Source organism: Pygoscelis adeliae, unplaced genomic scaffold (genome assembly GCF_000699105.1).
Source record: "Pygoscelis adeliae isolate BGI_AS28 unplaced genomic scaffold, ASM69910v1 Scaffold66, whole genome shotgun sequence".
NCBI lineage: Eukaryota > Metazoa > Chordata > Aves > Sphenisciformes > Spheniscidae > Pygoscelis > Pygoscelis adeliae.
In genome coordinates, this window is record NW_008825167.1 from 4,850,266 (window position 1) to 4,874,007 (window position 23,742).

A 23,742-nucleotide genomic window follows, 5' to 3' on the forward strand; every position below is an offset into this window, starting at 1 on the left:
AATTACAATGGGCACTGATAATGTATCAGAGCTCTGGTAATGGTATATTCACTACTGAATTCCAGCTGCTTTCTTCCATTTGGGAAGAGCAATGTATCCAAAAGTGAAATTTAAGATAATGTTGTACAGCAATATAAACCAGTTGTGAAACACTGTTGAATCAGGAAATTGCCTTCTAGTCCTTTTTTTTTCTGCTGTACATAGAGCTAGTGAAAATTTCTGGACAAATTATCTAAGGGAAAAAATTCTTTGCTTGAAAATATGAAATTTGGCAAATGTATTCCTGATTTTTTTTCTTAAAAAACCCCTTCACAATTAAAATTTCCTGGATTTTTCTTTTTGTCCTTTCCCGCTCTGTTACTGGCAAAGTGGGAATAAAAGTAGATGAATGGGAAATTAATAATTACATTATTTTAATCAAGCCAATCAAGTTTACTCAATCTTTGTATGGAACAAAACTGATTTTTAAATATTAAAAAATTGTCATTAAAAACATGTCCTACTTCTGAATTGATTTTAACTAAGAGTATGGAGTGGCTGCTGTTGAAAACAGCTGCATTAACTCTGTTTTGCTGCTCACGTTGTCTGACTTAACGGTCGTCATTACTGTATATCCAAAATCACAACATTCACCATCTGCCTGATGCTACTACCTAATGCCACTTCAGGGAGAAGAACACTTTCTCAAAAGGTACTTAAAACCTTTTTAGGGTTTTAAATAAAGAAGGTTAAACCTTCTTCTAGGCTAAAAGTCTTGTTTTTTTTCTGGTACAAACCATAAAATACACAGAAGAGACAACCTCTGTAGGTGCTGAAGTGAACTTGAAGCTAAGTGCAGACCCCCGTAGTCGTGGTCTCCCCTGGGTTCACCGTGACCAGATCCTAATCCAGCGTGTGCTGTGCACCCAAATTTAGCCGGTGCTGGAATCGGACTGTCCTCATCTCCCTTCTCTTAGGGACTGTAACTCCACAACCCCAGTGTTTCACAACATAGCTTTTGCCTTTAATAATACCTTGGAGCAAACAGGACACCCGCCTGTTTTCAAGATGTTAGGGCACATCTTGAGAACGTGTCAGGGAAATGAGGCTGTTTATGAGAGATCTGTTATAGCCAGTTCAATAGTATGTAATTTAAGACTATGTTTTAGACTAAGGGTGGGAACTCTCATGTAGTGGGTTAATACATACATGACCTTTAGCACATCCTGACCTTCCTCAGCCTGAGATAATGTTCCATAACAAATTTATTGTGTCGGGGAGATGATTTGTCAGCCAGCAGAAGTAACTGGTAAGAACAAAAGGGAGTAGGGACTGAGAGGAGTCTGCCAGTTGGGAATGCTCTTTTATTTATTCTCTGCATCTAGATTGTAATTCTTTATGTGCAATGTCTGAATCCCCACCTATCCTGTGACTGAGCGCTAATGGATACTTCTTGCTTTACTTATCTTCTGCCTGGTCTTGTAGTTTGTCAGTGGTTGTCCCTTTACACTATAAGCTGGTGAGAGCACAGACCCTTGTCTGCTCGGCTCTGACCGGCTGCTGCCCAACAGCAGCTATATTTACAATGCTATGTAAGATAATAAGTAATAATTAATCCATAAAACAAATTCTCCCTGGTCAGAAGCTTGGCAAGCAATATGCAGCTTTGAGAATTTTTGCACAAGAAATTCTTCATAAATGAAGACGTATATCCATTCTGATCATAAATGCTTTGGAAAGCAGAGTGAGAGTATTTGAGGTTTTAAGTCACTTCATTGCACTATATTTATCTTCTCTGTGTTAAGACATCTAACAAGGAAAAGCCTTTTACAACCAATACCTTGTATGTTTTTAAACAGAACTGGGGCTATTATCGGAGCAGGGAATATGCCTAAAGAAAGGATTTCTAGTGAATGTTTACTTGACTAAAAATGACATTGTCAATGGTTATATTTCCTTTTTTCAATTGCTTTGTGAATGTTTATAGACCTCACCTTTTATGTATTATCTAAACATATTAGAAATTTTATGGAAAATGACCTTTGAAGAAGTGGATTCGGTTGCTTTAGGACTTGCAGCCATCCATGGAAGCACAAACTATGAAACACAAGCATGCTGATGTGACCTTGTGTGTTCAATGAAACTATCACACCAATCTGCACTGGACATTTGAATATGAAAATTTGCAACTAATTAACCCCAGATAATCTGCAGTACTAATATAGCAGATAGAATTATCAGCAAGAAATGTGGTAGAGCAAGCAATGGTGAGGTTTTGGGATGCTGTGTTGTTTTCTTTTCTTTTCCTTCCTTTTTCCCTTACCACATTTTCTCTTCTCTTGGCAAAATGTAAAAGAGAAAGAGAAGCCAATGAAATAACATTTACTGATACAATATCTATTGGTTTTGGAAGTTGAATCAGAAAATTTTTGCTTAGCATTTTTACATATGATCATTGAGATTTTATTTTTTGAAAGGACTTAAAAATCCTCAGTTATAAATATTTCACCATCTATTAGCATAACAATTTTTTCATTTTTTTCCTCATGGGATCTAGACCCTCATGGTTATATCAGCTGCTACGAACACCTCACTTTTACACAGATATTTGCATCACATTTAAAACATTGTGTATATGACAGAATGAATTGCTGGTCTTAATTCTCTTGCAAAGGATAATGGTATTAATTGAAGGATCAAGTTCACCTATACTTTTATGAAATTAAGTCTGAAATTATATGTCTGTAAATATAATGCTGCTCTTACTGAGTAATACTGCTGCTGAGCACTTTAATAAATTATTGCTGTCTCCTATGATTACAATAAAATATTTTAAAATGAAATCCAGAAATGCAATTAAATTAATGGACTCAAGGCCTCATGGTTATATCAGCTGCTACGAACACCTCACTTTTACACAGATATTTGCATCACATTTAAAACATTGTGTATATGACACAGAATGAATTGCTGGTCTTAATTCTCTTGCAAAGGATAATGGTATTAATTGAAGGATCAAGTTCACCTATACTTTTATGAAATTAAGTCTGAAATTATATGTCTGTAAATATAATGCTGCTCTTACTGAGTAATACTGCTGCTGAGCACTTTAATAAATTATTGCTGTCTCCTATGATTACAATAAAATATTTTAAAATGAAATCCAGAAATGCAATTAAATTAATGGACTCAAGGAGAAATATAAAGCTATAGGATGTAACAGTGTCAAAGGCTGTCTCATGGTTATGTGAGCCTTTTGAGTATCACATGGATTTTCATTTTCAAGAGATCTGAATTCTTTGAGATCCCACATTGACATTAAAGGCAGGATACCATGAAAGTAATGCTTAATATTAAGATACGTATATACTCCAAAGCTAAGAGAAGATTCTCATTCTTGGACAAGCATTCCAAGCTCAGAGAGTTCACCCCTATTTTTCAGTGCATTCTTCTCTCCTAGTCCTGTTTTATGAAGTTCACCCACTGATTCCCTCTTTCCAGAGTCCTTAGGGAAGCATCAGAAGTGACTTTGGGAGTTGCTGTGAAGTGGTATGAATAATCCTTATTCCTGGAATTCATTTTCTTATAATGTAGAGGCTTTGGGAACAACGGACCAAAAATAATTCTAATGGGGTTACACTGTATTGCTGTATTTAGGTTTAGATGTTCAGATAGAAAGGCACAGGAACCTTCTTGAGTAACAGCATTCATTACTCAGAGTCCTTCCTTGGAGTATCTTCCCTTTGAAGGAAACTGGATTTTTGCTATTGCTTGCAGTAGGAATAGTTTATTGCATTAAGGATATGAGCCCAAGTAAAGGGGAACAAATAATGTTTTATATTCTTATTTTCATTGGTGCAAGTCCATGCATTTGAAGGGCTGAGAATTTGGTAGAGGAAGAATAGTATGGTGTGAAGTTGATCTCATGCCTACTGCTTATGTTTCCTTACGGTAGTGTCTTCCTGGCAAATTCATCTCATAATGGTCAGTGTTGATTGTCTTTTTGGTCAAATGTTGTTCTATTGTTCCTGAAGAATAGGAAGAATTTTTACAAGCCCTTTATTCCTTAAATAGTTTTTCAGTGCCCTTTGAAATATTTCGGTGTATTATACAAGTGATCATACATGAAGTATCCACAAAATAAATCAGCCACAGTGGTTCAATACCATTTTAATTGAATTGTCTATGTATTTAAATTGAAATAGTCAATTGCAGAGGTGTATTTTCCCAGGAAGCCCAGCTTATAAACCAAATTTATTCTGTATCTAACAGAAAGAGACCTGCATAAAATTACCGAGCCAGAAGCCCCAAGTATTAAATGTGCATCTTTCCCTCAGCAAACTGCCCCTTTAAATTGATCTCAGAGAAAGAACAGTGCATTTATAATTTAGCTTGTCCTGAAGGAGAACTCTTCTCTGTGGGAGGATCCTCTTTAATTACAACTTCACAGTAATAAGATGAGAAATGAGCAAGCAAGAAAGTACTGCTGGAATGAGACATGATAAATCAGTTTGTCCAGGAAGCACGTTTATAACAGATCTATCACCACATTCAGCACAGCGCTATCTTTCTTATTTCAATAAGGAAATCTCATGAAGAAATTTTAATTGCATACTATTAGGTGAAAGTCAATGTCCCATAATGAGCAAAGTGAAACCTGCATTTTTTCTTCTTTTATCTTCATGCTTTGAGTTCCCAAGGATTAACACAAAATGATTTGCCCTTAAATTGCACCCTTTTTTTTTTCGTTAATTTGTCTGAAGGATGTAGATTTTAGGTAATTTAAAAGGCACCAAGCTTTTGCTGTATGCTTCATGCTTGCAAGTTGGGAGTCAGAGGGGAAAAAAAATTTCCAGTTTTTGAAGTCTCCTATTGTTAAAGGTGACCGAATGGCAGCCTACAATTATATGATTTCAGTGTAATTCATTCAGTAGGGAAGAGGTTGGTACATAGATGCCAGGCTTAAAAGATTGGCATTGCTGTGTAATTAATTTCCAAACTTTGGAGGTATTTTCAACAGCATACAAAGGAAGCATGTGACAGTGATATTTTCTGGATTTGTGCTAGGATTGCTTTATAATTGAAGTGCTATGCAGTTTTCATTCTTGAAAAAGTTGTAATTTAATGCTTGATTTAGGATATTTAAGCAAAAGAAGTATTTGTTTTTTGAGTGAATTAAATTTGTGAGTTATAATTAGAGGCAAAAATTGCTATAATAGGCAACTGGGAAGTATGTTCTCTACAACAGCTTTTTTTTTGGTCCATTTTTTGTTATGGTCAATGGATTCCCTAATTACTTACATTTAAAGCTGTGCCAAGTCTTCATTATCAGACCTCAAACCACCAGAACCTTACCTGCACAGAAAAGAGCTGAAATGAATCAGAAATTAAAACAGAACACTTTCTACTTCCTACCAGAAGAAAGATGCACAGCATTTCTACCTCAAAGGACAAAGAAATTGAGGGCAACACTCTCAAAAATTTAAATCAAAAAGTAAGAAATGTATTTTTTGTCTCTTTTAACTGATTTTCCTAGTTTTGAATTGTCATGGTTTAACCCCAGGTGGCAACTAAGCCCCACCCAGCCGCTCGCTCACTCCCTCCCGGTGGGATGGGGGAGACAATCAGAAGAGTAAAAGTGAGAAAAATCGTGGGTTGAGATAAAGACAGTTTAACAGGTAAAGCAAAAGCCGCGCACACAAGCAAAGCAGAACAAGGAATTCATTCACTCCTTCCCATGGGCAGGCAGGTGCTCAGCCATCGCCAGGAAAGCAGGGCTCCATCACGCGTAACGGTGACTTGGGAAGACAAACGCCACCACTCCGAACGTCCCCCCCTTCCTTCTTCTTCCCCCAGCTTTATGTGCTGAGCATGATGTCATATGGTGTGGAATATCCCTTTGGTCAGTTGGGGTCAGCTGTCCCAGCTGTGTCCCACCCCAACTTCTTGTGCACCCCCAGCCTACTCGCTGGTGGGGTGGGGTGAGGAGCAGAAAAGGCTTTGACTGTGTGTCAACCAAAAACCAAAAGACCCCCCCCCACCCCCATCCTAGCTACTGGGAAGAAAATTAACTCTATCCCAGTCAAAACCAGCACATGAACCTAGATGTTTTATATTGCAAGTTTTTGACATAACTGTAGCAACCAGAATATAGAAATATAGACTATCATCTTTGGTATATTTGTATGACTCTGGGAAGTCAGCTTGAAGAAGGATGTTACACTGAGAGGGAAACCTGGGGTTAAAGCTGGCAATGCTGGGTGGAGTTGATTCTAGCTGAAGATTTTCTGATAAAATTATTTCTGTCAGAAAAAGCAGATCGGCTATTGCTTTTGCTGGAAACTCACACCAGTTTCGGAAGAAAAGCTTCTTGAGATGAAGATCCCAGGGTCAGGTCCATATTCTTTGGGTTTCATGAAACCCTGTGGAAGTTTTAGGATTCAGAAACACTTTTGAAGTCGTGGCAGAGAAATACCCCTCTCTAAATGTAGACGATTCCCTCTTCAAGCTCAGTCTGAACTTCAGACCAGTATAAATGTCTTGGGGAATGGGATAAATGAAAAGCAAAGGAGTAAAAAGGCAAGAAATGAAACAAGTACTTTTAATATTTCTCTTGTGGGAAAGATTGTTGAGTGCTTGCAGGTTTTGAGTGTTTAAACTCTGTCCAGCACTAGTCTGATGGTCTGTACTGCTGGCTTGTAAGGGGAAAAAATTAAAACTTGGAAAAATAAAAAGACCTAGTCAGCAAATTTTCCCCGAAAGCTGGGAAAAAAAGACATTGCAGTGCCAAGATACTTATGCAAAGTATAAGTATCTGCCCAAATGCCCAAATTTGCATGGTGTTCAGAAGTTCTGGGGTCAATTCGCCTGGGGCAAGGCAGCCTATTTCTGCCTTCTATTTCTTACCTGGTTTTGACTTGTGATGAGGGGTGGTGAGTTGCTGCTCTAGTTCGTGTATGGCATCTCTCCTCCAAGCTTGTACAGCATCCTTATGCATTATATAGGTTCATTGTTTAGCTAAAGTACGCGGGAGCTCACCAAGGGTAGTGACATCTCTATTCATCTGGGTCTCACTGCATTTTCAGAGTAACCCTCTCCTCGGGATGGGGTCTTTAGGAGACCAAAATATTATAGGGCTAGAGATTGCTTTTGGCGTTTCAGTAAAGCAGGGTTGTCTTTTGAGTGAACCCAGCATCACGGCAGGAAAGTGCCGGGGAATGTGAAACAGTCGGGACCCAGTGTTATGAAACGATAAAAGCTGTTAAAAATGTCAGATTTTAAATGTTAAAAATGTCAGACCAGCCTGTCTGGTCCTGGTGGTGGCAGGCAGCAGAGCACAGAGGAGGGGATGGAAAGGTAGGGATGGGGAGGCTCACACGGGTTGTGTTTCTCTCCCTCAGTGAAAGGTGGGTTTGTGTGATGGACACACACCATGTGGGGGAAATTCTCCTCTCAGTATGAAATGATTGCCTATTTGTTCTGCTTGCGGAGCTCCCATTAATGCCAGTGGGACTTGTGGAAAGAGTTCTGAATGGGAAGCCAAGAGCAACTGTGATTCAGAGATGAGCAATTTGCCCCATAATGTGAAGGTAGTTTTATGAGCTGTTTATTCAAGTTGCTTTACACTGAAATTGAAACTCTTCAAAAATGACCCAGTTATACAGTCACCTGGTCCCACGGCATTACACCACCACCACCACTTTGTTTTTTTATTGCACACCTTCTGGGATGTTAGGGATACAGGACTGCAAAGGACTTACACCATAAGTCCAGACCATTGATATCAGAAGAAATGAAATTTTATAATACCATTCATAGAACATAATTCCCTTCTCACAACCATTCCATTTCTGTAATTTCCAAGGAATTCCAGTGTTCAGCAATAGCTATTTCAAAATAATTTCAATTTTGACAAACATATACTCAAAATAGGCTTATAATACAAAATGAGTGGTGGCAAGTGTCTGTGATTTGCCTCATGATAGGGAAGAGAGGGGTAAGTAATAGGCTTTCCATAATTTTCTGTAAAAACAAACAGGTTAACACCTTCTTCCATTGTACTAACTCCATGGCAAATAATGGCTAATTGCCAATGATATCAGGTGTTTATGTACAATTTCATGCCAGATTTGGTGTGTGTTCAAGTATTAACACACAGAAAGTGCAGATTTTGTGCCGTTTTTTTTTTTTTTCTAGAGATGAATTCATAAAATAGTGTATGTGCAAGTTGAGACAAGCAACTAAAAGCTGGCCTTATAATGATCGTTACTGTCAGTTATTTTACAGTTACTGACATGAAGAAAGAAAGAGAAAATTTCTGAAACTCTGCCCATTCTCCAAGACGAGATGGAACAAGGATGTTGGACCAGTGAGGCTGGATGATGTGTCAAAAGAGAAACAAAACAGAGAGACAATTGGTGATAACTCATCTCCAGTATATGGGATGAATAGAGGAATTTTACCAAATCTTCATGCATGAAACACATGGAATATGCAGCTCTGAACTCGGGCAACTGTATCACATTGCTAATCAGGAAAGGAGAGAAGACATTCGGAATGATTCCTGACAAAAGAAGAAATGTGCCAAGCTATTATTACACGATATTGAATGCATTTATTTATGTTGCAGTGATGTAAATGGAGAATTTTCATTTAAAATGAATGAGGCTGATGGAAGTCGGTACTATGCGGCGGCTGTTGCAGTGGCCTTGATGTCACGGGCTATGAAGGCACCTGGATTCAATCCAGTTCCTGTTCTGTGCCACCGGCTGAAAAGAGCTGTCTCTCCTGTGCCACTGCCCATTTCCAGAGTGTCACAGGGGTGCAAAGCTCCGTGAGGCTCTGGCTGTCTCTCTCACTGTCTCTCTGGTCCAAAGAACATCCTAATCCAGTCACAGAGCAAAAAGGAGACTTGTGCTAGCTGTAGCCGTGTTTTCAAATGCACTGTCGAGCGGGGCTGACACTGCTAGGTTAAGAGAGCTTGCTAGAGGCTTGCCAGGACGTATGGTTTAGGTTAACACAGCTGCTTGGAAGAAATCCTCCCTTTGCAATATATACTGGGGTTTTACTGACTTGCAAAACTACCTGAGTAACTCAGTACCTCTGTGATCCACTGTAGCTCTTGAACTGTACTAAGGCTGCTTCTTAGTTATTTTTATCTATAATTCCACATTTAAAGTTAAAATTCTCAGTGTGGGCACAAACTACTCTGTTTCAAGTATTTCTTGGTTTCCTAGACACTACAATTTCCTATTTTTAGGAAATATACTTCTTGTTGTACATATCTTTTACTTAATTTATTTAATATAGACAGAGAAGCGTGACTGAGCAGTACATACACCAGTCTACATGCTAAGATAGAAATGCTTAAATTTTGCCCTATCTCAGTAAGTGACTTTCCCTTACTTACTGATACACTGATTTCTCTATTTTAAAAATTTTGAATTTGTTAAAATTACTGCTAATTTGAATGTGTAATTCTTCTGATGTACTATCTCTGAAATCTATCGAAAGCCTATGCACTTAGCAAAACTCTTTTCCAGTAATAAGTTCATTTTGTCTTTTTGCAGCAATATTGAAAAAAAAGTCACTGTTATGTGATACCATGGTGCAAAGCTCATGCTGAACATTGTTAACACATGTATGTAAGATAAAAGGTCTTGCATTTTAAACCCACATGTCTTGGTTGCCTGTACATGGGAGTGTCTGCTGAGTGCAGGAGATGCTAGCTTCTGGGGGAAATTACCTGGTTTGCACGTGTAACAATTTCTGTGGTCTGTGAACTAGTAATCAGAGCATGCAACAGAGCAACTTTGTTCATAAAATTTCAAAACAATGTCATCAAATTCCTGCAACTACTATGCTTTCAATGTGCTTTGGAGGACTGGGTTACATGAAATAGCATGAATAGAATTTTTTTCCCTAAAAGGATCCTTTCAGGATCAAAAACATGAGGACTATGAAATCCTTTAGAATCAAAATCTTCCCTTTCCCCAGATTCAGAGCTTTTAGGGTTTTCTGCAGCACCTGTCTATATTGTATGGAAGTACCTTTATGACCTAGAGAAGTAGACCAAGGCGCTAGCAAATAACAGTCCTTAATTCTGTAATCAGAGACATCCAATCCTGGCTGTAAAGGGCAACATAAAAAACCAAATAGTTAAAATACCTGGTTTTAGCAGTGGAAAAAGGTCTTTAACCAAAGCTGAAAAAATCATTCAAGTCTTGATCATGGTGGGACCTACAAGGGTGAGCTAACCTCTCCAAGGTGGAAGGAGGTTGCCTCCCTGAAGATTTCTTGACTCAGCAACCCGTCCACACACCTTGTATACCCACTTTCTCAGCCCAGTGACCCACTGAATGCAGTGATGAAAACTTGGCGTTATTTGACCTTTTCATCTGATTAAAATGCTTGGTGCTGGGCTTAGTCGAGTTTGGATACCACCATGGCATTTTGAATTCAGGTTGACTATATAATATCAATTAAAATGACAGTGACAGGGCTTTTCTTGTACAACTCTTTAAAACAAGCTGTAAGACACAGAGGGGCTTGGTGGTTTCTTTGTGGCTCGTTTCTTTCCTAGTCTCTGTATTTTCAACTAAGGGGACACGGTCCCCTGCCAGTAGATGCAGGCTATTTAAATGCTCCATTGGAGAGGGATTAAAGTTTATGCAAGGTCACTGGGGATGTGATAATTATAATCACAGGTTTTTGGCTCCACAATGACAGCCATTTGTTATTTTCGCTCGAGTAATTCCTGCAGCTTGGAGCTGTTGACAAGCGTGCACTGATTTACTGGCCCCCCCAGGTCCCAAGGCAGTGTCCGCTCTGAAGTCTGACACCCCTGCCTGGCTCCTGCTGCTTTCAGTATCTTTTCTGCTGTGAGCTGCAATACCGACTGAAAATTGGAGAAAAATATTGTGTTAGTTTATAATGGGATGAGAGAGAGAGAGAGACATAGGGTTGCTGAGTTTGTTACTACTCTGCAGCTTCCCCACTCCCCTTCCACGGCTGGGCATTTATTTCTGTGTTGTGAGGGGATTAATAAACTACTGATGTGATTTACAATGTAAGACCATTGGAGTATTTTTGTGGTGGAGAGGCCTTGAGAGCTTGGATGCAAAGATCAAGAGAAAAAAAATCCATTCTTTCGAGAAGCAGATCTCCCTTCTGTCTCTTCAGCCTCCTCATCTCTCTTTCATCTTTTTGATTTATGTTGCCTTATTTTGTTTGTTTTTGCAATCAGAGGTAAGAGCATTTTAATATATATTAAATGGTGATAAATTGAGAATAGCTGATGGGTTAGGGCTGATATGACATTTGTCTTTATGGGTGGGGAGATTGATAACTCATGAATGGCGTGAAAAAATCAAGCAAAATCACTTAATAGGGAATCTATTTTTTTGGAAGAGCATTTTTCTTTTGTGCAGGCGCATGACTGCCATGATAGCTCTTTATATTTTGTTTATTCAGCTTATCTGTGCTTTCCCCAGGCCTCCAATTTCCTCACTCCTTTCCCTCTCTAAAACACCCAACCCTCCCAGTTTGCATTTAGCACATTTAATACATGACCATTCTCTCTCCCCTGCTAATTGGTTCCTTGTCTGCAGTTCAAACTTTCCTTTGCTCTTCGTGAATATATTCCAAAGTTTTCTACATCTGGTCCACCATCTGTGCTCTCACTTCTGAGCACAAACACGGTAGGTCCAGGGCACTTCCAGATGTCCCCAGAAGAAATGATGGCAGGGGAGAAACTGGGAAGCTCAGTTTAATGCCAGATGAGCATACAGACTTTATAATTTCCACGAGCTGCGTGAGAACCTTGTCTAATAAGCTGTCCTTGCCCAGGCCTGGCAGTTTCCCCCAGCCTAGCACTGCATCCCTTCTTCTTCCTGTTCTGGTGAGCTGAATTTGGATTTGTCTTTGTTGTTTCCTTGGCACTATTTAACCTCAAACTTCTTGCTGCTGCCTCTTTCTCGGTACCTGGCCATCTGGAGCTTTTTACAAGATCTCACCCACTTACCTGCATGCATGATTGCTACTGCTCAGAGGTGGTTGGTACAAAATATTCCTTTCTCATCAGCCACCTCAAATTTCCCGGAGCTACCTTGCTCTCAGTTGCTCAGAATTACATTATCATCTGTCTTTGTGCAAGATATTTCCATGAGTGCTGGGACGAAGACGTGCTGGGCATGTATGAGGTCTGGCAGTTTTCGACATCTCTGTTTTCTCAGGGAACTAGGCAAATAGGAAAGTCTTTCCGGCTGTCCCCGAATAACCAGTGTCCTATCTCCAAGTCTCACCATTACTCCCAGCACAGATGTCTTGCCAGCTTTCTGCTTGGTTTCCAATAAGTGTTCCTCCTACAGAGCAGCAAATGACCTCCTCAATTCTTATGTGAGGAAATAATTCTTCTTTTCCACCCAGTTTTTCCACTCTGGAAAGGTTCTGACATCACTAGTCAATGCTATATTCCTCTTGTCTCTCTGTCCGCACTCCAAGACTGTGGCCTTTTACATTTCTAATGGTGAATTTAAGACAGCTTTTTCACATTTCAGACCTCCCTCCCTTGCCATCCACTCACAATTTCTTCTTTTGCCTTTTCTTTCTAGTACGTTTTGGAGTAACAGGCTGCCCAGGGAAGTGGTTGAGTCACCATCCCTGGAGGTATTTAAAAGACGGGTAGATGAGGTGCTTAGGGACATGGTTTAGTGGTGGACTTGGCAGTGCTAGGTTTACAGTTGGACTCAATGTTCTTAAGGGTCTTTTCCAACCTAAATGATTCTATATTTCTATGAGTATGGACTATGTATGCTCAACAGAATTTTTCATATTCTTTATTCCTTTAACCCTCTGCTTTTTGTCTGTCTACGAGCCTTGAGTATTTCTGCTTAATGTTACACTACAGTTTCCAAAATTTGAATCCTATACACATGGATTTTCTTGTTCTGGGTATATTATCCCAATATGGGTATATTATCCCAATATTTTGTAACTCAGGCCATGGGTCTGCTATCAAGGTTAAAAACATTTGATTTACCCTTGAAGTTTAATTTAACATTTTTCTCCCATCTCTAGTTTCTGTTCCAGAGCAATAGTAACATTTCCACTTATTTAAATCCTGCTTCAGCAGAGATCCTTATTTGTATTATTTCTTTCTGAGTTATTGTAATCTTCTGTGTTTATCTCTGCCTGCAAACCTGGCACCATTTCACTGTGAGCTAATGGAAAGAACTTACAAAGTTAAGTCGACAAAGTTCAGAAGAAAGGCAGGTTTGCTGTCTCCTTTTTTTTTCCAGCAAAATTAACCAAGTTGCTTGGTTTCATGTTGGGTGTCTTTGTCAGAGGCATCAACAGAACCCATCCGTATAGCATGTCAGATCCAAGGCTGAGTGGAAAGTCATTGGTCTTCTGTGAGTCCTTTTTTGTTATAAAAGAAAACCTAACCTTTTTGGAATTTAAATAAAGAACCTCTTTTTAAAAAGCAGTATTTACCACTGAAGCAAAACTGTCTTCTCCAATACGATGTTACAATGCATAGGGGTTAATGTGAGGAACAAGAACCTGCCATTGTTGTACAAAATAATTGTATTAAGAACATGATAATGGTAAAATGAATCTCTATAGATTCTAAGACTGTTGCAAACATTGGTGAATTAATTAGTACTTGTTAATTAGTGGTGTCTGCATCTGGGTAAAAAAAACCACAAAGAAGTGATTTAATAGTACCAGCACTCATGCTATTTTATATTGCATAGTGCCTCGCCGTGTTGTTTGTGGGCTGCAGTCTGAAATGCTCTCGGCAGCAGCATTGGCCTCCTTTGCTCACTCAGATGCAGCAGCAGAGCCGAGCTCAGCAGGCACTTGCTATTGGCTGCCCATCACCAGCGTCAAGAAAACAGGTGGGTCAGAAACGTTACGACTCACAAGAAACCTTTCCTCTAGAGATGAATGCTCAGAAAAATGGGGAAGCAGGAAAGTTGTCTGAGTGTTCAGGGAGCTGCTGGTGTTTGTAAATGGGGGGCTCGAAGGGAGGCTGCACCTCAACCCTGAAGGCCAAAGGATAAGAGCTGAAGGCTAGGGATAGTGGGGGAATAGGTGTCAGGAAACCACTGTGGTAGGTGAGAGGGGAGAATGGGAGAAGGAAATGTGGGAGTGAGCGCTTTGAAGGCTGGGACTTGCATGTCTGTGTGGCCAGTTCATGTGGGATTCAGCTTTCAGCCTGTAGCACGTATGGGACGATATTGTGTAGGTGTCTCGTGTGAGCTATGCAACTTACTTTGTCATAGACCTGTATTTGGTCAGCTAAAAATGTCACAGCAAAAAAAAATTAGTTGTGTATCAGTGTGGACCTGTTTTGAAATCTCATGATTTTTGGGCCAACTTGTATGATTTTCGGTGCAGGGGAAGGAGAAAGCCCTGCTGCATGTACTCTTGTTGGACATGCTGGTCGAGCTATTTCCCTAAAATTCACAACAGATTGAAAGAATGGAATGTGTTCTGTGTTCTACGTGTTCTGCTGCATTTTGAAGAATGACTTTATTTAGCACTGAATTATGCAGGAATTCAACCTACTCTTTATCACACTGAGAAGTGGTAGAAGTGCAACTCAGAAGTCAGATTTTCTTGCCTTGTAGATGTTCTCTTGTTGCTTTTAAGGCATTTCATTTTTACAGGGAAATGCTCAAAGAAAGCAGATTTGTAGCAGCATCAGCATGAGATGACTCGGGATTTGCTAGCTGAGATGGATGAAGGATAGCAGGTTGGAGGTGAGGTCCTCTGTAGGACTTTGGAGGATGAATTAGGTAAATAATATGTGGGTTCCATGGGTTGATAAATGTTATTTTGGCAAATTCTCCTTGTGCACAGGTGATCAGTAAGTGTATAGTAGTAATTGCTAGCCTGTCTCCCAACGTACAATTACTTATATGAATCAAACACACACGGGAAAGATCTCAGTTTAGACCCTCAAACAGTGCTGTATTCTCATATTGTAATAGTAATACGATATACAGGTAAAATGAGGGTCAAGTCATTAAAGGTAAATACTGGTCCACCCTTTAGCCATACCAAGGACCAATTGAGACATGGTTCCAGCTTTCCAGTATATAAAAAGCTGTTATCAAGAGAACAGTGATTGGTTTCTTCAGTTGAACCTCATGTTCAGCAAGAATCAATTAGGAAGTAATAGACTTAAATGAAATGAAGAAAATTTAAGTTATACTTTAGAAAGAACTTTCTAACTTTAAGGACAGGCAACGATGCAACAGCTGAGTTATTGAATCCCCATATCTGTAGGTTTTTACTGTTAGAAAGTGAGGAATGGTGGGATACTTGTCCCTGGATTGGAATAGAAAAAAGCATTAGATTATTTTTTGTATTCTTTGCTTTGTTTCATTCCTGGAATCATGGTCTAAACTTAAACATATTATTCAATACCTTCCTCACTTCCTAATCTTCCATGTGTGAAGTGCTCTACTTTTTGTTCCCTGTTTTCCACCCTTTTTAAGCTTTACACAGGTTCTTTGCCTTTCTCCACTATTTTTGTAGGGTCTGTTTCTGGGAAAATGGTGTTTGGTCCTATTCTACTTCATTCCTCAGTGCAGCTGTTCTGGCAAAGTAAGTCTGCTGCAAACTCTTAGTCCTGAGTGATACAGTGCAGATGAACGGTGCTATATAAATGTAAATTTCAATTCATTCCCTTCATTCATTCAACAAGCTATCAACATAACCTTGTCATTTCAATTTTTCACACTTTTTTGTGGGAGTCCTGTCTCAGTGAAGTCTCATTTCCTCAGCCCAGTGCCAAAGGTGACCAGGCTGTATTAGAATATACAGTTACTTTTTTTTTAAGTGGTCAGATATAATGAGAAGAAGGAGGAAGCCAGTTGCAGCCTCAGCCAACCTTTCTCTCTGTTTCATTAACCAGACTACAGCCAAACAGGTAATGCTGCCATCTCCATCACTCTCCATTGTACCAGTATGTGCCCTGTTAGCAATATTTTTCAAACTTTGGTAAATGACACACTTTAACACTGTTCAGTAAAAACACTGAAAAAAATATTTACATAGGCAATGTTAAGAATCAAGAATAGTCAAGGTGGGGAGGGAAATACATTACAGAAAAATTCTTTCAAAATCCCCCCTTCCCATTACTGCCAGAAAGAAGAGATACTTTTGCTTTCGCTGTTCTGCCTAGGACTTTTTCTTCCACAGATTGTTTGAACATAGATTTTGCAGGTTAAAGTGCCCTTGTGTGTGCTTACACGGCCTCTTGCTTAGAGATACCAGTTCTTACATGCTAGGATTAGCGACTTCCCAAATAGTTAATGCCAACACATTCAAGAAGAACAGAATAAAAAAGGTCCTTCAACAGCCACCCATGGTATTCTGACCATTTCATGTTTCTACTTAGTCATTTAAATGCAAAAGAGCTGATACTCCCTCTGGCACTTAAAATGTCATTGTCACTGATATGACTGTTCCCTGGCTGGCCAACATTAAATCACTTCTCCAAAGATTTTGAGTTTCTTTTTGCCACATCTGGCCTGTTTACACCTTGTCTCTTGACATCTTTCCAAACGCTTCAAGCCATCCTTCTAATGTGGTCCTGGTTTCACATCAAATTCCATTTATCCATTTGTCCTTACAAAGGACAACCATAATATCATAATATATCATAATGTACATGTGGGTTAGTCAATTTGTAGCCTCTCATGAAAGCTGCACAATTTTGTCCAAGATGTGTATGTTATTATCCCAAGAATCCATGGGGAGAGTCTACCTTTTGAACGTGGAGTTAGAAACACTTGATTTTGATCTGCTTTAACACAATGTCTGCTTTTTAGAATAGAATTTCTCTGCCATCTCTTAGAGACACTTCTCCAACATCTGACTCCTGAGCCTTACAGAGTTGAAAATTACCTTCTTATTTATCTTAACCTCTCATGCAATCTCCCTTACTGTCTCTTCCTCTGCCTCCTGTATTAATTTTTTTCTTTACACTCTCTTAACTTCCTTCTGCAATCTTTCTAGTCCTCCTCTCTACCTAATGTTTTATAGCTTGCATATGCCTCTTTCTTAACCTTAATTACTTTTTGCACTTCCTACTCCTAGTGTATTTATTGCTTGATAGCACACATAAGCCTTGGCATATATTAATTTATCTTTGGATGTTTCTCATTTGCCTTTGGTTCGTTTGGTAGTGTTTCTGTATCTCAGCCAGAAGTCTATGGGGTCAAGATTCACCCCAATATTAGATCTGTTTCTTGGGGGTTCATGCTGCAGTTGGTTTACAGCACCCTTGGATACTGTACTGATGTTTTCAAGTGGTACCTTCCACAGGCATTTCCTCTGCACAGCCCTGCTGCTTGCCAAGCTACCCAGCCAGATAAAAATTAAAGACCCTACGGCATGTTATGGGAAGAGTGAGAAAACTGTCTTGGTTAATACTTTGAAAACAAAATGTTTCAGAGACCACTGCTGTGCATGTGAGTTATTGTTAGCTTACATCAGTGAAGTCAGAACCAAGAACAGTTTTACTTCACACTAGATTGTAATAATAGACAAGATGGAGGACCTGAAATGGTCTCATTCTCTGGGTTTTTTGTTATTCATAGGTGTCTCTGAGCTAGCAGTCTACTTTTCTTTCTTCCTATGCCAGTAAGTAATATTGCTAAGTTTAATGCTCAAATAATGAGGTTGGCTTAAAAGAATGTTGTTTGGTTGTTTTTTTTTTCCAGAATAAATATTACTGTATTTTGACTTCTTTTCTGAAGAATCTATCTTTGTGCAATTCATTGTCACATTTGTACGCTATCCTCTACCTCTGGTCAGAAAGGGTGTTATTGGAGAAAGGGTGCATTAAAGAAAATTGCACCATAAAATAGCCACACATATCCTGGTCAGATCCATGTCTGACAAAATGGTATGTGATGTTCATGGCAGGTGGATGTTAACTAAGATTTGCTACGCAGTTTTGGATATGTCTGCTCCAGATTTTATACTGAGTTCTATGGGAGAAGAAACATGGATTTAACGTAGCAAAATTAGCACATAGAGAAGGTCAATTGTTACTCCTTGTTATGCTGCTGTTCACTATCCTTGAAGAAAGCCACAGGAAATCTGATGAATATATTTTTAATTATGTTTTCTTATAGTAAATTACACCAAAACTGCCTCTGATGATGTTACCCATCAATTTAGTGGAAGATAACCCAGGGAAACAAAAATAAAAAGTGCATTGGAAATCTACAGCTGATTTATAAATTGTCTGCTAAAGGCAATTTGCTCTCTTTGTCTGCTGCACTTACCCAATTGCTGCTGAAACTAATTGCTCTTTTCTGGGCATTCTTTAAAGAAAAAAAAAAACCCCAAACCACCACAAAACAAAATAAAGAAAAATGTGTGCCAACATGAAACTGAATTGTAATCAGAGTTTCCCACTAATTATCAGCTTCTTATCGGAGAATCGTGTCCAACACACAAATGTAATTGCAAATGACAACACGAACGCTGGCTATGACAAGCACAAGGTGGAACGTTTTCGAGCACATACAGAGCTCCAGCAGTGTCAAGGTCTTTTTCAGGTCAGATCCCTAGCAGCTGATCTAGTTCTGCGCTGAGGGTGATTCAAAGGTTAAGTCTTATACCAAAGGGCTGTTCTGGTCAGACACATAATTGGAATAACAAAGTCAATATATGTTGCTGGTTGTGGGACACAATCTTCATTTGATCTCTCGCACGGCAGATTAATTAAGTGTTATCAATTAATGGCCTGGTAAAAGTGAACACCCTGTTAGTCACTTTTCCAAGTAGTGTCAAGCATATGCAAGCCCTGGGGGGAAGGAGAGGGTGGGGGGAATCACCCCTGAACGGCACAATTGCTTTCCAAGAGCTAGAGAACAAAAATAACAGAAATATAGATTGCAAAATGTAACAAATAAATGATAGTAAATGTTTTCCATAGGTTCTGTTTTTACAGTGACTCTGAGCTTTGAGTGGAACTGTGTTTGAAATCATTCAATCAGGCTCTCCTCAAATCCCTTTGTGAGAAATATTACTCTTATTATTGTACACCAGTATATATCAACTTGCAGCAAGCAACATGCAGGGCTGGGCAATGTGATACCTTTGAGTGCTGAGGAACACGTACCTGGAGGAACAGTACGATGGCCTTCCTTAACCCCGCTGTGACTGCTCAGGTGTGCAAGTGTTCATCGGTGTCAGTAATTAACGGTGCCAATTAATAGGTTTGCAGTGTTTAGGGTGCCCACCAGAGAGAAGGAGCAAAGGTGTTTCTAAGCTCAGTGAAAAGAATATTTCAAATATTCTTTGTGTGTTGTTGTTTTTTTTAACTTATCTAATAAATTCTGCACTTCTAAGATTTTAGGACTTGATTTGCAAAAACAGAATTAAATATCTAAAGTGCATGAGAGCACCTAATACTGAACTGCATTTATTGGAAAGGTGTTTTGGGCATAAAGCAATGAACAGCTTCCTTCAGCCCACTGAGCAACAAATAATAGAGCTGAAAACGAAGCAGTCTTTGCTGCTCTTCCTTATCAAGAGCCTGTTTGATTTTGCAAGTGCACCACCAGCCACTGTTTCAAGAGCTTGCTCAGAGGATGCAAACAGACATTCAGATTGCCTTCAGAAACAAACTGGAGAAATACATTCTTTAGAGACAGTCTGTCTAAAAGGTATTTCTTAACTGTTAGTGATTGCTCTTAATGTATATTTTCCTGATAGTAGTAATACCTTTCAGCAGTTTGATTTCTTTCAGTCCATGCAACAATGAAATGAGTTTGCCTCCGTGTACTTGGAGTACTGGTGCTGTCATAGATGTCTGAGTGGCTGCATATATAGATAGACTTGGCTTATAATGAAGCTCTTTCTCTTGTGAGGTAAAACGCAGATACCATTTTGTTTCAAGGTGTCACATGTGGTACACTGATGTTCCAGTTACAGGGAACTTACGTTTAGAGCAAAATTTTTTTTTCGGGAAAAATAGATTCCAGTTCAGACCAGAGGGAACCAGCTTGTTCGTGGTGTTTATTTCTTAGTTGCCAGTAGATGGGATGTTTTCCCAGTCATGGCTTCGATGTGATGGCAGGATTAGCGGGCAGGCCGCAGGGCCATGGCAGGTAGCCTGCAGAGTGCTGGGGCTGAAGAATGGTGAGAGTGCACAACTTCTCTTTTTCTTACTTTTCAGTAATTGCATTTGTTGGGGTCTTTTGACCAATGAGTGGATTTAATTGTAGTCCAGAAGAGGTTTTAGTTGTCAGATGATAAAAATTACGTAGAATGTAATTGTTCTTAACATATTTTTCAGGACCCTGTTTATCTGTCCTTTTCCTTCTGACTTCTGTCTGTTTCAATCTGATTAGATTGTTGTGTTGTTTTCTGTGCATCCTCATGGGTCTGAACTTTGCCTGCCTTGGTTTCTGATTTTGCAGATTTTCCAAGATGTCGTAATTCCCCCAAAAGCCCCATATTGGATACCTAACTTTAGATCATTTCTGGTGGTCTGTATTTTAGATCATGGGTGCTTAGCACATTTTGAAGGATCTGGTTACAGCCAGGTGCTGAGTGGACCCTTTACTGCAGACTCCAAAGAGAACAAGAAAAGTTTGACCTCTCATGCAAATATATTTTGGGTCAAACTGTCCCTCAGGTTTGACTCTGAGAGATATCTGTTTTCCCTTTTCTTCTCTTTCTCTCCCAAATATTTCCTGCTGTTGTTCTTACTGTTCTTTGCTAAGAGATAAGATTGTAAACCAGTATGCTCATGGACAGGCATGGAAATGGTCCCTGCACCCAAAGAGCAGAGACCCACTGACCCATGGCAGGCCAGGTACAGTTATCCATACTCCTCTATGGGCAAAGAAAATACTTTGAGACTATCAAGCCAGTACAGTTAATGTGTGCTAAATTATCAAAGTTAAGGGTCTGGGGTTTCTCATGGCCTGAAGCAGTACACGTCCTCCCACCACATAGTTGCTGTTATAAGTGATTGATGGCCAACCAATGGTAGGAGAATGGCTTCATCACAACTTTTCGGTGTTAAGACAATTCAGCTCTTGCTAAATTGCTTAGCTTTCCAAATTCTCTATAAACATTTTGGTCACTGAGCAATGTGCATGCTTCACCATAATTTTCATGATATTCTTGATAGGACACTTTGTAATGAAATCACTTCTAAAAATGCATTTGCAGGTTGCAACCATATTTTTTAAGCGGAATAATCTTCCTCAGTTTTGTCTCCATGATTAAGCATCTGAGTTTATTTCATATATTTTGTTTTATTCAGCTTAACATAAGCAAAAGAAACAGTTCCCCAAAACCTCACTTTTTAAAAATATTTTGACATGTGATTTACTGAAGTTATCTGATGGATTTCAGAATAAATATATGTCTTCTTGCCTTCCTCTAATACTATGTGTAATAGCTGTGGCTGTCTGTATTTTTCCTTGTTGATAAGATGAAGAATGTAGACTTTCTGCCGTCTCCATTTGTTATTTGGGACAAAAAGGATAATACCTTTTCTGTAACATTTGCTACTTGCCCTATACTGCTTACAGCTTACCCCTTTTCTTTGCTGTTTGCTTGTTTCATTGGCCATATCCACGAGGCAGAATCTGTCAGTACCCAGATAATGCTGTCACTTCTGCAAACACGTTTCCCTACTGACATTTCGGTATTGATAGAGAGTATAGCTGCAGCATCAGTGCAAACTTCCCTGCCACATTGCTGCCTGGTTCTCCAGGTGGGGGTGGAAATCAGCTAGGGAGGAGGTGGGTAGAAGTCTTCTGCTTGGCTGAGGCAAGCCTCCAGTGCTGGTAGGACTGGCAGTGGAGCACTCTAGCATGGTGCACAGGGGGTTTCCCAAACCAGGGGAACCTCGGGGAGCCGAGAGAGCCGCCAGGAGCCCACAGCTCATGCAACAGCAGCTGACAGGACCTGGGTGGGCCAAGAGCAACAGTGGCCAAGCACCCCACACGTATAAAAGAAGCCCTTAGGGAGCACTGGCGACCAGGGCGTGGAGTGGCAGTTTGCATGGAAGGGTGCTGAAGCTCTGCCAGCTCGACCAGGGAGCAATGGTATCCGCCAGGCACAAAGCCATGGCCCCTCTAAGCTCTGCACCCACCACGACTGATGCAGCTTCCCAGACAGAGCTCTGGTGGAAACACGCTGCCAGCCAGGTGTCAGGCTGCGGGCTGTGCCCTGCTCTCACACCAGTACCGGGCGGCAGCAGTGAGTACACATCTGGGAGGTGCAAGAAAACTTCCTACCCTGGTACGGCCCTCAGATTATTATCCATCATTGATTTTTCAGGTAGGCAGCAATGAAGTTGCAACAAGAAGTCCGAGGGCAATCAAGAGAGACTTCAGGGCCTTGGGACGGCTGGTTAAGGGATCAGGAGCACAAGGAGTGTTCTTCTCTACCCTTCCAGTTGCAGGGAACGATGAGGGAAGAAACAGGAAGCGCCAGCGGATCAATACCTGCCTCCAAGCCTGGTGTTACCGGCAGAATTTTGGGGTTTTTGATCGTGGGTCTGTCTACACGACACCAGGCCTGCTGGTGACAGATGGGGTACGCCTGTCTGAAAGCGGGAAAAGGATCTTTGCACAGGAGTTAGCAGGGCTCATTGGAAGAGATTTAAACTAGATTTGAAGGGGTAAAGAGCTAAAACCAGGCTCACTAGAGATAAACCTGGGGGCAGCACACCAATGTTTGAGGGATGGTGTGCTAGTGAGGTCCTTCGGTCTGCCATCTCAGTGGAGGTAGGGGAAGGAGATCCATGCGGCAGCAAAGACACAAAGGTTATGGATGTGTTAGAAACCATGGAAACGCCTGACAATGGTCATGCTGGAGTTAGGGCTTCTTCCCCCCAGAAAGGTGGTGGGATCAATAGCCCAACTGAAGTGCATCTACACCAATGCACGCAGCATGGGCAACAAACGGGAGGAGCTGGAAGCCATTGTGCAGCTGGAAAACTATGATATAGTTGCCATCACGGAAACATGGTGGGATGACTCGCACAACTGGAGTGCTGCAATGGATGGCTGTAAACTCTTGAGAAGGGATAGGCAAGGAAGGAGAGGTGGTGGGGTAGACCTGTATGTTAGGGAGTGTTTTGATTGTCTAGAGCTTGATGATGGTGACGATAGGGTTGAGTGTTTATGGGTAAGAATCAGGGTGAAGGCCAACAAGGCAGATATCACGGTGGGAGTCTGTTATAGACCACCCAACCAGGATGAAGAGGCAGATGAAATATTCTATAAGCAGCTGGGAGAAGTCTCACAATCGCTAGCCCTTGTTCTCGTGGGGGACTTCAACTTACCAGATGTCTGCTGGAAATACAATACAGCAGAGAGGAAGCAGTCTAGGAGGTTCCTGGAGTGTGTGGAAGATAACTTCCTGACACAGCTGGTGAGTGAGCCAGCTAGGGAAGGCGCCCCGCTGGACCTGCTGTTTGCAAACAGAGAAGGACTTATGGGTGATGTGACGGTTGGAGGCCGTCTTGGGCATAGCGATCACAAAATATCTAGTTTTTGATTCTCAGAGAAGTGAGGAGAGGGGTTAGCAGAACTGCTGCCCTGGACTTCCGGAGGGCAGACTTTGGCCTGTTTAGGAGCCTGGTTGAGAGAGTCCCTTGGGAGGCAGTCCTGAAGGGCAAAGGGGTCCAGGAAGGCTGGACATTCTTCAAGAAGGAAATCTGAAAGGCGCAGGAGCAGGCTGTCCCCATGTGCCGAAAGACGG